Here is a 13,901-nt window from a genome sequence, read left to right as displayed (position 1 = left end):
GACTATTACACAAAGAAACCCTGTTTTGAATAACTAAAAAGGAGAGAAAATGATATAGGAGGGAAACTGCCTCCAGATGCTATGACACAAATAAGATTGTCAGTTTGTAGTATTAATAAGAGTAATAATAATAACAACAATAATATATTGCATACTTACATACTTACCATATATCCTATTCTCTCCTTCTATCAGTCCATTCTAGACACGATATTATTTGTCTTTATTTAATCACACCTATCTCATAATCTGTTATTAATTCTGTCAATTAAATAATGCAATAAGACGTGTAAATGAAAGTTTTTGTCCAGATATCAATATTAATTTTCAGCGAGTATATGTGTGTACGTGTGCATGTGCGTGTGTGTGCATGAGAGAGAGAGGGAGAGAAAGAGAGAGAGAGAGAGAGAGAGAGAGAGAGAGAGAGAGAGAGAGAGGCATGTGTGTTATCATCTCAATTATTTTCTAGGTCAGAGTGAAAAAGCTTTATTCCAGTAAGAATTAACAGACATTAGTTAATATACTGTGTATTTTTCCTCCTGGGTCAAATTAAGGTCATGAATTGAACCAATAATAATTAGAAAAAAATTTATCAACATGATAAACCAGTTCCAGTACAGCATGATGCTGTGCATGAATAATGCCATATTTATGTCTATCTACAGCTCTACCTCTTTATAGTAACCTCTTACATACACTAAACAAGAACTGTGGTAATTTTTGTTCATGTCTCAATACTGCTAACACTTTCTCAGTTTTCTCATCTACATGATATGGACGTTATTTAGTTTAAATTTGGTGCTTAGCAAGCTTTGTTATTGTATCATCATTATCATCCTTTCTTGTCTTTATTACTTCCAAATCGTATTCTTCATTAAGAGTATCCTCTTGCCATATGCTAATAGCATTCTGATGTCTTTCTGATAGAGGAAAATGTCTGCATTAGACAGATTTCTCATTCTCTCTTTCGTAGTTCTTTTGTTGCTGGAAAGCTTCAACATTGGCACAGTGTAACACTATTATAAAAGTGTGTGCATCTCTGGAAATGGTGCTTGAAATCATCTACTGTCAACACTATTGAATTCTACTGTTTTGCTCAGAACTGGTTTCAAAATCCAGACTTTTTTGCATTAATAGGAGAACTTTCAAGAATAAAATCCTTTCAATTCCTTTGAATTTCTTAAATAGTAAATCTAAAAATAAAGACAAAAAGAAGCCCAGGGACATGCATTTAATTGTGTTTATGATGATTCTCCTGCAACTTTCTCTGAGTTAAGTTATATGTGTTGAACACCACTGACCTAAAGTAATGATTTTTACTATTTTGAGGAGTGCTTTTAAGTTGGATGTAACTTTTATCCCCCCCCCCACATACACTCCCAACTCCCCAGCACTGTCTTCTCCCCAAATACCTCTTGAATATGTTTCTTACTCTACCAGGCTTTTAACTAAGGAATTTATCTAACAAAAATATATTGACTTGATTATACTCCTTTAACAAGTGTTTCTTCTAAAGGGTAGGGAATAAGAAGGAAGAGGTTATGAGAACACTTGGAGAGGTCTGATACTCAATGATCGCCCCTGTTTTACAACTTCAAAATAGTATGGATCCAAAATCTAGTGTCACAAACTCGTTGATTATGACAGTAAAATGGCTACTACATGCAAGATGACATTGTTTTCTGGCCAAGATCTGGCAGAGAACAGAATAATTTCTTGGAACACCTAAGAAGATGGAAAAGAAAGAATTCAACTATTAAGAATTACAATAGGAGCCAAAGGGAATGGAGGACACCAAGGAAACAACCGCTCTCTAATTAAACAAGATGGACACACATATAACTCACAGAGACTGAGGCAGTATGCATAGTGCCTGAACAGGTATGCACCAGATGGGATCCTAGATCTGAAATGAGAAGTAGACACATACTCCCATCCATAACCCAGAAATACTCTCCAACTTATAACCAGTTACTCTCCAAGGGAGTATCACTCAGGAAACAAGCTACTCTTAAGAGCAGACTCCATATTCAGTCGATGGCTGACAGAAAATGAACAATGGGCTGTTAATTGCACACACGCTACAGCCTGTAGAACTCCCAGAAGGTCCACAGTAACCAAAGACACAGGTGAGAATCTCGCCCAAATATCCATGCCAGTTGGGACAACCATAGGGACCAGCTGACAATGGACCCCACCTTCCCTGACTTCTTGAGATCCACCTTCCCTCTGGTCTGCTTTCCACCTAGGCCAGATCAGCGGCCCAATACCCACCCACCTGCTACAGCCTGTGGGCCCCCTGGAAGGTCCATAGTAACCAAAGACACAGCTTCACTTTCCTTCCAGTACATGATGTGGGCCTGATACCCCCCCACACACACACACAGTACAACGTGCTTGCCACCCAGAAGGTCCTCAGTAACCAAAGACACAGAGTCCAGCTAACACATGGTCCACCCACCATTCCAAGTTTCACTTTTCAACTGGTCTGATTCTCTACTTGGGCCAGATCTAAACAAAGAATTCTCATCTGAGGAATCTCAAATAGACAAGAAGCACTAAAGAAATCTTCAGTATTCTTAGTCATCAGAGAAATGCAAATCAAAACAACCATGAGAATACACCTCACACCTGTCAGAATGGCTAAGATCAAAAATAGAACTGATATCCAATGCTAGCAAGGATGTGGAGAAAGAGGAACACTCCTCCATTGCTGGAGGGATTGCAAGCAGGTACAACCACTCTTGAAATCAATCTGGCAGTTCCTCAGAAATTGGAAATAGTTCTACCTGAGGACCCAGCTATACCACTCCTGGGCATATACCCCCAAAAATGCTCCAACATATACCAAGAACGCATGCTTCATTATGTTTGTAGCAGCCTTATTTACAATAGCCAGAAGCTGGAAACCTACCAGATGTCCCTCAATGGATACAGAAATTGTGGTACTTTTAAATAGTAAAGTACTACTCAGCTATTAAAAACAATGAATTCATAAAAATTTCAGGCAAATGGATGAAACTAGAAAATATTCTGAGTGAAGTAACAGTCACAAAAGGACACACATTGTATGTACTCACTGATTAGTGGGTATTAGCCCAAAAGCTTGCAATACCCACGATACAACTCACAGATCATATGAAGTTCTAGAAGGAAGACCACAATGTGGATGCACCAGTCATACTTAGAAGGGGGAACAAAATTAATCAGGGAAGGTAGATGAAGGGAGAGACTTGGGAAGAATAGAGGGGGGAGAGGAAAAAGGAGGGTAGGATCAGGTGTAGGAGTAGATAGGGGAGAAGAACAGAGGGTGAGGAAATTGAACAGAGATGTGTAGAAGTGGGGGTGGGGAAATGGCAGTAGGTAACCTCTAGAAAGTCCCCGATACCAGGGAAGCAAGAAGTCCCCAGGACCCAAAGGGGATGACATTAGCCAAAGAAGCTGAAATATCCAACAAAGGGGAGATAGAACCTGTAGAGACCATATCCAGTGGATAAGCATACCCAGCTCCCTGGTTGTGGGATGGGGCCACCCACTCACCTCAAAAATTTTAACTCAGAATTGTTCCAGTCTAAAGGAAATACGGGGACAAAGAATGGAGCAGAGACTGAAGAAAAGGCCATCCATAGACCACCTCACCTAGGGATCCATCTCATCTGCAGACACCAAACTGAGACACTACTGCTGATGCCAAGAAGTGCTTGCTGACAGGAACCTGGTATAGCTGTCTCCTGAGAGACTCTGCCAGCGCCTGACCAATATGTTTTACCTTTAAAAACATACATCTAAAATCTTGGTCATTATCTGAAATGAACAAGATCATGACACTATGTTCTTAGAACTGGGCAATACAGTCTTAAGGGATTATTTTAACTGCATAAGCAGTTTTCCTTGAAGTTGATTGAAAGATGTTGACTGAAAGATGTGGATGCTTGCAGCCAACCATCTGTCTGAGCATGGGAATCCCAATGGGACTGTTAGGGGAAGGACTGAAGGAGCTAAAGTGGATTGCAATCTCATAAGAAGAACAATATCAACTAACTGGACCCCTCAGAGCTCCCAAGGACTAAACCACAAACCAAAGAGTACACATGGAGGGACCCATGGCTCTAGCTGCATGTGTAGCAGAGGATTGCCTTATCTGGCATCAATGGGAGGGAAGTTCCTTGTTCCTGTGGAGGCTCAATGTCACAACATAGGGGGATGTTAGGGCCATGAGGCAAGTGGGTAGGTGAGTGGGGGAGGATCCTCATAGAGGCAGTGGGGAGGGGGGATCAGGAGGATGCAGAGGGGAAACCAGGAAGGGGGACAATATTTGAAATGTAAATAAATAAAATAACCAATAAAAATTTTTAAAAGCCTTGTTTGCAAAAGAAATGTTAAAAAGTAAATTAAATAAGTCAAGGAAACAGGTTCTGACTTTCTATGCTCACATCTCACTGCATCTTCATTATTTGCTTCCACCATTTCGATCATATTTCTCTAAGGGTTGAAAATAAATTGCTTTTAAAATGTTTTACCTTTAAAAACGTACATCTAAAATCTTGGTCATTATCTGAAATGATTAAGATCATGACACTATGTTCTTAGAACTGGGCAATACAGTCTTAAAGGATTATTTTAACTGCATAAGCAGTTTTCCTTGAAGTTGATTGAAAGATGTATCAACACTGACAAAGTGGATATATGATAGACAGATGATGAGTGATAAATTAAACAGAAATACATAGATAGACAGACAGACAGGCAGGCAGGCAGGCAGACAGACAGATGCTAGAAGTCAAATTTGACTCTTGAATTTTTGTCTTCTCTTCCAGTCTGTTTCCCCTTGATCTCTTTTACTTGTCTTATTGCTCTTTATGTACCCATTGCTCTCCAAGTACCTATTCAATATAGTACTTGTAGTGGGCAGCCGTGTCCTGTTTCTGATTTTATGGAATTGCTTTATTTTTATCCATTTAATTTGATGTAGCCTATTGGCTTGCTGTATATTGCCTTTATTGTATTAAGTTATCTTTAGATATCTTTAGATTGTATTCTTTGATATATCCAAGACATTTAACATGAAGTGTTGTTGGATTCTGCCAAAGGCTTTTGAACATCTAGTAAGCTGATCCTGTGTTCTGTTGGTGGTGGTGGTAGTAGTGGTAGTTTTGTATTGTTTTGTTTTGGTTTTTATTTTCAGCTTGTTTGTAAGGTGGATTACATTGATGGTTTTTCATACATTAAACTATGGCTGCATTCCAGGGATGAAGCCTACTTAATCATGGTGAATGATGTCTTTGATGTGTTGCTTACTTTGATTTCAAAGTATTTACTGCATATTTTTGCATCAATATTCATAAAAAAAATTGGTCTGAAAATCTCTTCCTTTGTTGAATCTTTTTATGGCTTAGGTATCAGTGTGACTGTTGCCTCAGGAAGACTTTCACGTTCCTTCTGTTTCGTTTCTGTGGAATAGTTTGAGGAATATTGGTATTATTTCTTCTTTGAAAATTTCATCGAATTCTGCCCATTGTATGGTGGGTTTTAACCATCTGGGCCTGGGCTTTGCTTTTTTTTTCTTTCTTTCCTTCTTTTTTTTTGGGGGGGGACTTTTAATGATTACTGCTATTCATGTATGGATTAAAGGCCAATTTAAATTGTGTATATGATCTTGATTTAATTTTGTTAAGTAGTATCAATCAGGAAAGTTTTCCATTTCTTTTAGATTTTTTTTAATTTCCTGGAATATAGGCTTCTGAAGTAAGTCCTAATGATTTTTTTTCTTCAGTGTCTGTTGTTGTTGACCTTTTCTTTTCTGATTCCATTAACTTGGATACTGTCTCTCTGCCTTTTCATTAATTTGGTTAAGCATTTGACTATCTTGTTGATTTTCTCAAAGAACCAGCTTTTATTTTAATTGATTCTTGTATTGTTCTCTTTATTTCTAATTTATTCGTTTCTGCCCTGATTTTGATTTTTCTTGCTGTCTAATCCTAATTTTTCATGCTGTTTAATTTTGCTTGGTTTTGTTCTGGCAGGGGGTGGGGGGCAGTTCTGTAGCTTTCAGGTACACTTTTAAGTTTTTAGTATGAGATCTCTCCAATTCCTTTATGAAGTCACTTAATTCTATGAACTTTTATTTTAGCATTGGTTTCATTGTGTTCCATAATTTTGTGTATGTTTTGCCTTCCTTGTCACTTTGTCTAGAAAGTATTTCTTTATTTCTTCCTTGACCCAGAGGTCACTGAATAAAGAGTTATTCAGTTTTCACATGTTTGTTGACTTTCTATTGATTTTGTTTTTGTTGAATTCCAGCTTCAACCCATGTTGGTCTGATAAATTCCAAGGTACTATTTACATTTTTTTTTGTATTTATTGATGCTTGCTTTCCGATTGACTCTGAGGTCAGTTTTGGAGAAGGCTCCTTAAGGTGCTAAAAGAAGGTATATTCTTTTGTGTTTGCATGAAATGTTCTATAGATACATTATGCTCATTTGATTCATAATCTCCTTTACTTTCACTATTTCTCTGTTTAGTCTCAGTCTTGATGTCCTACCTCCCCTCTGGTGAGATTGGGGTGGTATAGTCTCCCACTATTAATGTATGTAGTTCAATGTTTCTTTATGGTTTAGTTTTATATCTTTTACAAAATAGGTTACCATTGCATTTGTGACATCTATCTTCAGAAATGGGACATCATCTTGGTGCATTTTTCATTTGATAAATATGAAATCTCCCTCTCCATTTCTTTTTATTAATTTTGGTTAAAAGATTATTTTACTAGCTGTTAGAATGGCTTCTCCAGCTTGCTTCTTGGGTCCATTTGCTTGGAAGATCTTTCTTCAGACTTTTACTCTGAGTTAATGTGTATCATTGTTGCTGAGGTATGATTCTTGTATGCAGCAGAACAATGAATCCTGTTTTTACAAACATACTCTTAGCGTGTATCTTTTTATTGGGGAATCATATCCATTGATTGTTGAGAGATATTAATGATCAAAGATTGCTAATTCCTGTTATTTTGATGTTGGTGGTGATAGTGTGTGTGTGTGTGTGTGTGTGTGTGTGTGTGTGTGTGTGCTCAAGCGTGGTTCTCTTCCTTTGGTTTTCTGGCATGAGTTTATTTTCTGTCTATTCTTGGATGTAGTTTGCCGTCTTGGGTTGGATTTTTCTTTCTATTATCTTCTGTAGAACTGTATTTGTGGGTAGACATTGCTTAAATTTGGTTTTGTCGTGGAATAACCTGTTTTCTCCATCTACGGTAATTGAAATTTTTGCTTGGTTTATTAGTCTGCTCTCATATCTGTGGTCTCTTAGAATCTACAAGATGTGTGCCTCAGTCCTTCTGGCTTTTAGATTTCTATTGAGAAGTTAGGTGTAATTCCAGTAGGTCTGACTTTGCATGTTACTTGGCCTTTTTCACTTGCAACTTTTAAAATTCTTTCTTTGTTCTTTACATTTAGTATTTTTATGATTATGTTCTGGGAGAATATTCATTTCTGGTCCAGTTTATTTGGTGTTCTATAGGATTCCTTTGTTTATAGGTACCTCTTTCTTTATATTTAGGAAAACATTATCTTGGCCTTGTGGCTGGAAATCTTCTCTTTCTTTTATTTCTATTATTCTTAGGTTTGGCCTTTTCATAATGTCTCAGATTTCTCATATGTTTTATGTGAGAAACTTTTAAAACTTAACATTTTCTTTGACCTATATATTAACTTTTTCATATGTATCTTGTATGTCTGCGTTCTCCCTTTGAAACTTATATGCATTCTGTTTTTAGTTTGTCCTCAAAACTCACTTTTTGGGATGTCTTTAAATTATTTTGCTAATTTCTGAGCTGTTGAAAATATCTGCTGCTCCCATTGAGGCCTTCCAGCCTGATACTCTGCATGATGCCCTCTGTAGCTGGAACTATCAATCCCTGTACCCTCTGCCAGATCCAAAGAGTAACCTCTCCTTTTAGTTATGTGCTTAAGAATGTATTGATTTAGGAGTCTTGTTATTATTATGCTGAACTTTAGTAAGAAGCTATCAATTTCCTTGAACTAAATTCCAAAGATAGATATTCTAATAATAAATTTTCTTTTACTTACTACGATAAATCTTTTTTCATGTATTATTTTTAATTATTTCTCTAGTTTCTTCAGCTAAAATTTATTGAAAATTTTGACATTGTATTAAATAAATATTATTTTCTACTGTTTTTCCATTGAGTATTTGTTTGGTTTCATTCTCAAAGAAAGGAAACAGGACTCATAAAATTATTTGAAGAGGTATTTCCTTGCCTTAGAACTTGTTACAGAACAATATATAAGGTATATGTTTTTGAAATTTTTTTTACACAATGCAACTAACAGACCGTATGGATTTGTGGCCTATTCAAATATATTTATATAAATATATGTGGTATTGTTAGTCATTTCACAAGTATTCATGTCACCTGTTTCTTGTCAGACTAATTTTGTAGATTATATTTCTCTTACATACAAATTTAATATGAGATTTTTATTTCTAAATGTAATTTTTGGTATAATTCACTCCTCAATTTCATTTAATGTCTGTGTTTTTATGATTGTGTTTTTCCACTAAAAATGATTTATATTCTTTTATTTATGTGTATGAGTGTTTTGTCCCTGTGTATGTTTGTGAATCATGTTCATGGAAGCCAGAAAATGGCATCAGATTCCCTGGAACTAGAGTTATAGATGGTTGTGAACTGCCATGTTAATTGAGACTGCTGGTCCTTTTACAGGATCTCCTTCCTTCTGAATTTCTTGTAACTTGTTTCTTGGGACCATTTGCTTGGAAAATTGTTTTCTATCCTTTTACTCCGAGGTAGTGTCTGACTTTGTTACTGAGGTGCATTTCCTGTTAGCAGCAAAATTCTGGGTCCTTTTTGTGTATCTAGTCGATAGTCTATGTCTTTTTATTGGAGAATTGAGTCCATTGATGTTAAGAGATATTAAGGAAAAATGATTGTTGCCTCCTGTTATTTTTGTTATTAGAGGTGGAATTATGTTTGTGTAGCTATCTTCTTTTGGGGTTGTTGGAAGATTACTTCCTTGCTTTTACTAGGTTGCAATTTCCCTCCTTGTGTTGGCATTTTCCATCAGTTATCCTTTGAAGTGCTGGGTTTGTGGGAAGATATTGTTCAAATTTGGTTTTGTCATGGAATATCTTGGTTTCTCCATTTATAGTGATTGAGAGTTTTGCTGGGTTTAGTAGTCTGAACTGGCATTTGAGTTCTCTTAGGGTTTGTATGATATCCGACCAGGATCTTTTGGCTTTTATAGTCTCTGGTGAGAGGTCTGGTGTAATTCTTATAAGTCTGCGTTTATATGTTACTTGACATTTTGCCCTTACTGCTTTTAATATTTATTCTTTGTTTTGTGCATTTGATGTTTTGATTATTATATGACGGGAGATATTTCTTTTCTGGTCTAGTCTATTTGGCTTTCTGTAGGCTTCTTGTATGTTTATGGGCATCTCGTTCTTTAGGTTAGGAAAGTTTTCCTCTATAATTTTGTTGAAGATATTTACTGGCCCTTTAAGTTGGGAATCTCCACTCTCATCTATACCTATTATCCTTAGGTTTGATCTTCTCATTTTGTCCTGGATTTCCTGGATGTTTTGGGTTAGGATCTTTTTGCATTTTCTTTGACAGTCTTGTCATGTTTTCCATGGTATCTTCTGCACATGAGATTCTCTCTTCTGTCTCTTGTATTCTGTTGGTGATGCTTGTGTCTATGACTCCTGATCTCTTTCCTAGGTTTTCTATCTCTAGGGTAGTCTTCCTTTGAAATCTCTTTATTGTTTCTATTTCCATTTTTAGACCCTGGATGCTTTTGTTTAATTCCTTCACCTGTTTGGTTGTGTTTTGTTGCAGTTCTTTAAGTGATTTTTATGTTTCCTCTTTAAGGGCTTCTACCTGTTTACCTGTGTTCTTGTGTACTTCTTTAAGGCAGTTACTTATGTCCTTCTTAAAATCCTCTATCATCATCATGAGAAGTGATTTTAATTCTGAATCCTACTTTTCCAGTGTGGTTGGGTGTCCAGGACTTGCTATGGTTGGAGAACTAGGTGCTGATGATACCAAGTAACCTTGGTTTCTGTTGCTTATGTTCTTGTGCTTGCCTTTCGCCATCTGGTTAACTCTAGTGTTAACTGTGCTCACTGTCTCTGACTGGAGTCTGTCTTTTCATATATCTTGCTTGTGTCAGAACTCCTCAGAGTCCAGATGTCTCTGTTATCCTGTGATCCTAAGCTCCTGTGTGGAAGAACTACTGGGATTCAGATCGCCTCTGGGATCCTAAATTCTGGCTGTTCTGAGTGCAGTGACTCCTCTAGGATGGTTCAGGATATAGTGTCTTCACAAGAGCAGAACAACTAGGTATTCAATGGTCTGAGTGGAATGACTCCTCTAGAATGGATCAGGATACAGTGTCCACTGCTCTGAATGCAGTGGCTCCTCTAGGATGGTCAGGATAAGGTGTCTCCACAGGAACAGACCAGCTAGGTGTCTGCCCCAGCCAAAAGGCACTGCTTTTATTCTTAACATTTTTAGTTTTAAGTCAATTTGATGTATGTATGTATGTATGTATGTATGTATGTATGTATGTGTATATATATATATACATATATATGTATGTATTTTCACTTCAGTTTTTAAATAAACGAAAGTTAGTGTCAATCATTACTACCTTATAGCCTGTGAATTCATAGTTTCCTAAATTATTTATTGCTACTTTTAAAATCATGCAATTGAAGTAACTATAAATATGTAGTTTTCTGTAAGATTTTCATGGCCATAAAGAAGGATGAAAGACACACCAGAAACTGTGACATGTGTATGAAGTATTCCACTCCAGTTCTGCATGGGATTTTTAACAGATAAACCTCAGAACTGAAGAAAGCCTATTGGGCTCATTCATGCTCCTTACTTTGAAATTGCAGTTGGCTTTTTTGTGAACAGTTGGACTGTGGTGTCATTGGTATACAATAAAGACAACAATATCTATGCAGCTTACTAAGTTTAATGTATATCGCCAACACTATTGCAAACATCTGATACGATACCCATCACTTCCAAGGTGCTTATAATTCATTTCTCTCATCTTTCCTCCTCTCTCCTTTTCCTTGCTCTTTCTTTCTTCCTACTTCCCTCTCTCTCTCCTGTTATCTCTTTTTCCTTTTCCCTTTATTATGAGAAACCACAATTTCTTCAATATATAACATTGCAATGAGAATTAGTGTATGGTTCAGTAACCACGTTATTGAGTTACATCCAAAGAAAATTGAAACTGTTTCTTAAGAAAAAAATGTTTAATTGGGCTTACTGTTTGGTGACGTAGTCCATTGTGGTGAGAAGTTGTGGGTATAGGAATTCAAGACAATTAGTCATACCTTATTGCAGTCAGGAAGAAGAAATAGATGAAGGCTCTGTTTACTTCCCTTTCAGTTTTGTTTTCAGTTCAGGATCCCTGCCCATAGGATTATGTCACCTGTATTCAGGATATATTTTCTTTTGTCAGTTAAATTTGAGTAGATACATCCCCAAAACACTGTTTCCATGGTGATTCGCAGGACCATCAAGTTGAAAGAAAAGATTAAGTATCAAAACTTGACCCCTTGTCCTTATATTCAAGCACATACATTTAAATCTTAATATTCCAATCTTGGCCCATAATGCTTCATTTTTCTCTAATAATGAAAAATATTCTCAGTCCATTTCCAAATGGTCTTATACTAACAGTCTCAACATTGTTTAAATCCAAAGGTAAACGTCTTTTCAGAAAACCAAGACAATCTGATAACTGTGAGTTCCTATAAAAATAAAAGCATGATATGTACCCCCAATGTATAGTGACAAAAATTAAGTACCCCCTCCCCAAAACTGAGAAATGAGGCACACCAAAATAGGATTCAACCAATACAAAACTAAAACCCAACAGAGGCAAATCCTGAAGCTTTGCATCTGGTTTACTGGGCACATAATCATGTGGGCTACTAAGGGCTTGGTCCCACTTACACTCATTCTCTGAAATGTGTATCAAATGCATGCTCTCCACCATCTTGCTGTGCTCTATGAAGACAGTGCTCTCCTTGGTGGAATTCCTATGGTTCCAGAATGCCCAATATTTCAGGTACTCCTTTACAACTTAGAATCACTTTCACACATCCATACAAGGAGTGGCCACTTTGCAGAAATTCTGATATTCTACACATTACCTGGCTTCAGAAGCTCTCTAGAACCTTGTTACCAAACTCCTTGTCAATCTTGTATTATTAACCTATGGAAAACCAATTCCATAATGGATGATGCTGCCAAGTTCTGCTGTCATTTAGCCCCTATGGACCAAAGCTGACATAGTCTTTATTTTTCTAGGCAATGTTAAAAACACTATTTTTTTCAGAGAGAACTGTGTTTTCATGTTTTTAGTTATGCCCTTGTGATGAAAATAGACCAAATATTTTTGGGAGATGAGTCAATAAATACAAGGTTAAACATGCATGTAGGGATATTATAAAACCTTTGTAAAAATGAAAAATTTCCATTTGTTACAAAGAAAAATCCCAGAGACTGTATCTTTTTTTTTTTTTGTCTTTTTAAAATCCCATTACAATGAGCTATCCAGATTAGTTTTTCTTTTATTAAAAACACTTTGTTCTTAAAATGTGACATCTACATTGTGACAGTATGTTCCAATTGTATTTTGGACTTTTTTGCTACTGTTCATAACTGTGTGTTTTGAAGAAGTAGCACTCGCCTTTCTGCATACTTCTATTTTAAAATTGATATTTTCCTTTGGTTTTCTTGTTTTATCATAATGCTCTTAAAATTTCATTTTATTAATTTTGTTCTCAGATTTCTGAATTGAGGTCACAGGATGTTTCTACTAAGGAAAACTTCAGTCATTTGTAGGCAGCGCTAACTCCCTAACTTTCTGTACTTATCAACCTTCTGTCCAACTTTCCACTGAAGGACATCCTTGACATATTCACATCCAGATGAGATTTTCCACACTTGCCTTTATCTTTATACTAAATCAAGGCCGTATACTCACTGTACATAAACATTAAGCTTTCAGTTATTATTTCTATGGTTACTAATGTGGTCAGATTGAGACACTAATAGAATAGCTTTCAGCTTTCTATTAATTGCAAGAATACAGACAAGACAAATCTTCCTTCTTCCTTTCTTTCTTTACTTGACATGAATCAAATAAATATATTAAATTGTATTTGTAGGTTCTAAACTTTTTTTTAAGAATGGTATTAATCATGTGATCCTAATTTAATCTCCTTGATGGTTAGTGCTCTTAGGTTTTATTTTATAAAAATTCAAGTAGAATATTTTATATTTTATGTATATAATTTTAACCTTAGGGGTCAGCCACATGCCTTCATTTTAGAAATATATATTCAGGTCTCTTGTTTACTTTTTTAGTTATACTTTTTCTGTTGTTAACTTTTTGGTGTGGATTGTGTTGACACTGTAGAATGCTTTTGGTTGGGTGGCCATTTTTACTGCTAATTCTACCTATCCCTGATCGTGGGAGAGCTTTCCATCTTCTGCTATCTTCTTTGATTTCTTTCTTCAAAGACGTGCAGGTTTTTCTTTTATCTAATACTTTTTTACAGTTCAGATTATATCCCCATCCCAGTCCACCCTCTGACTGTACCACATTCCATACCTCCTGCCCCTTTCTTCACGAGGATATCCCCATCCACATCCCCCCAGACCTCCCCACTCCCTGGGGACTACGGTCTCTTTAGGGTTAAGCTCATCTTCTCTGACTGAGACCAGGCAGTCCTCTGCTGTATATGTGTTGGGGACTCATATCAACTGGTGTATACTGCCTGGTTGGTGGGCCAATGTCTGAGAAATCTCGGGGGTCCAGGTTAATTGAGAC

The sequence above is a fragment of the Grammomys surdaster genome, unplaced genomic scaffold, assembly GCF_004785775.1.
Source record: "Grammomys surdaster isolate TR1022 unplaced genomic scaffold, NIH_TR_1.0 242, whole genome shotgun sequence".
Classification (NCBI taxonomy): Eukaryota; Metazoa; Chordata; class Mammalia; order Rodentia; family Muridae; genus Grammomys; species Grammomys surdaster.
This window is presented reverse-complemented; position numbering follows the sequence as displayed.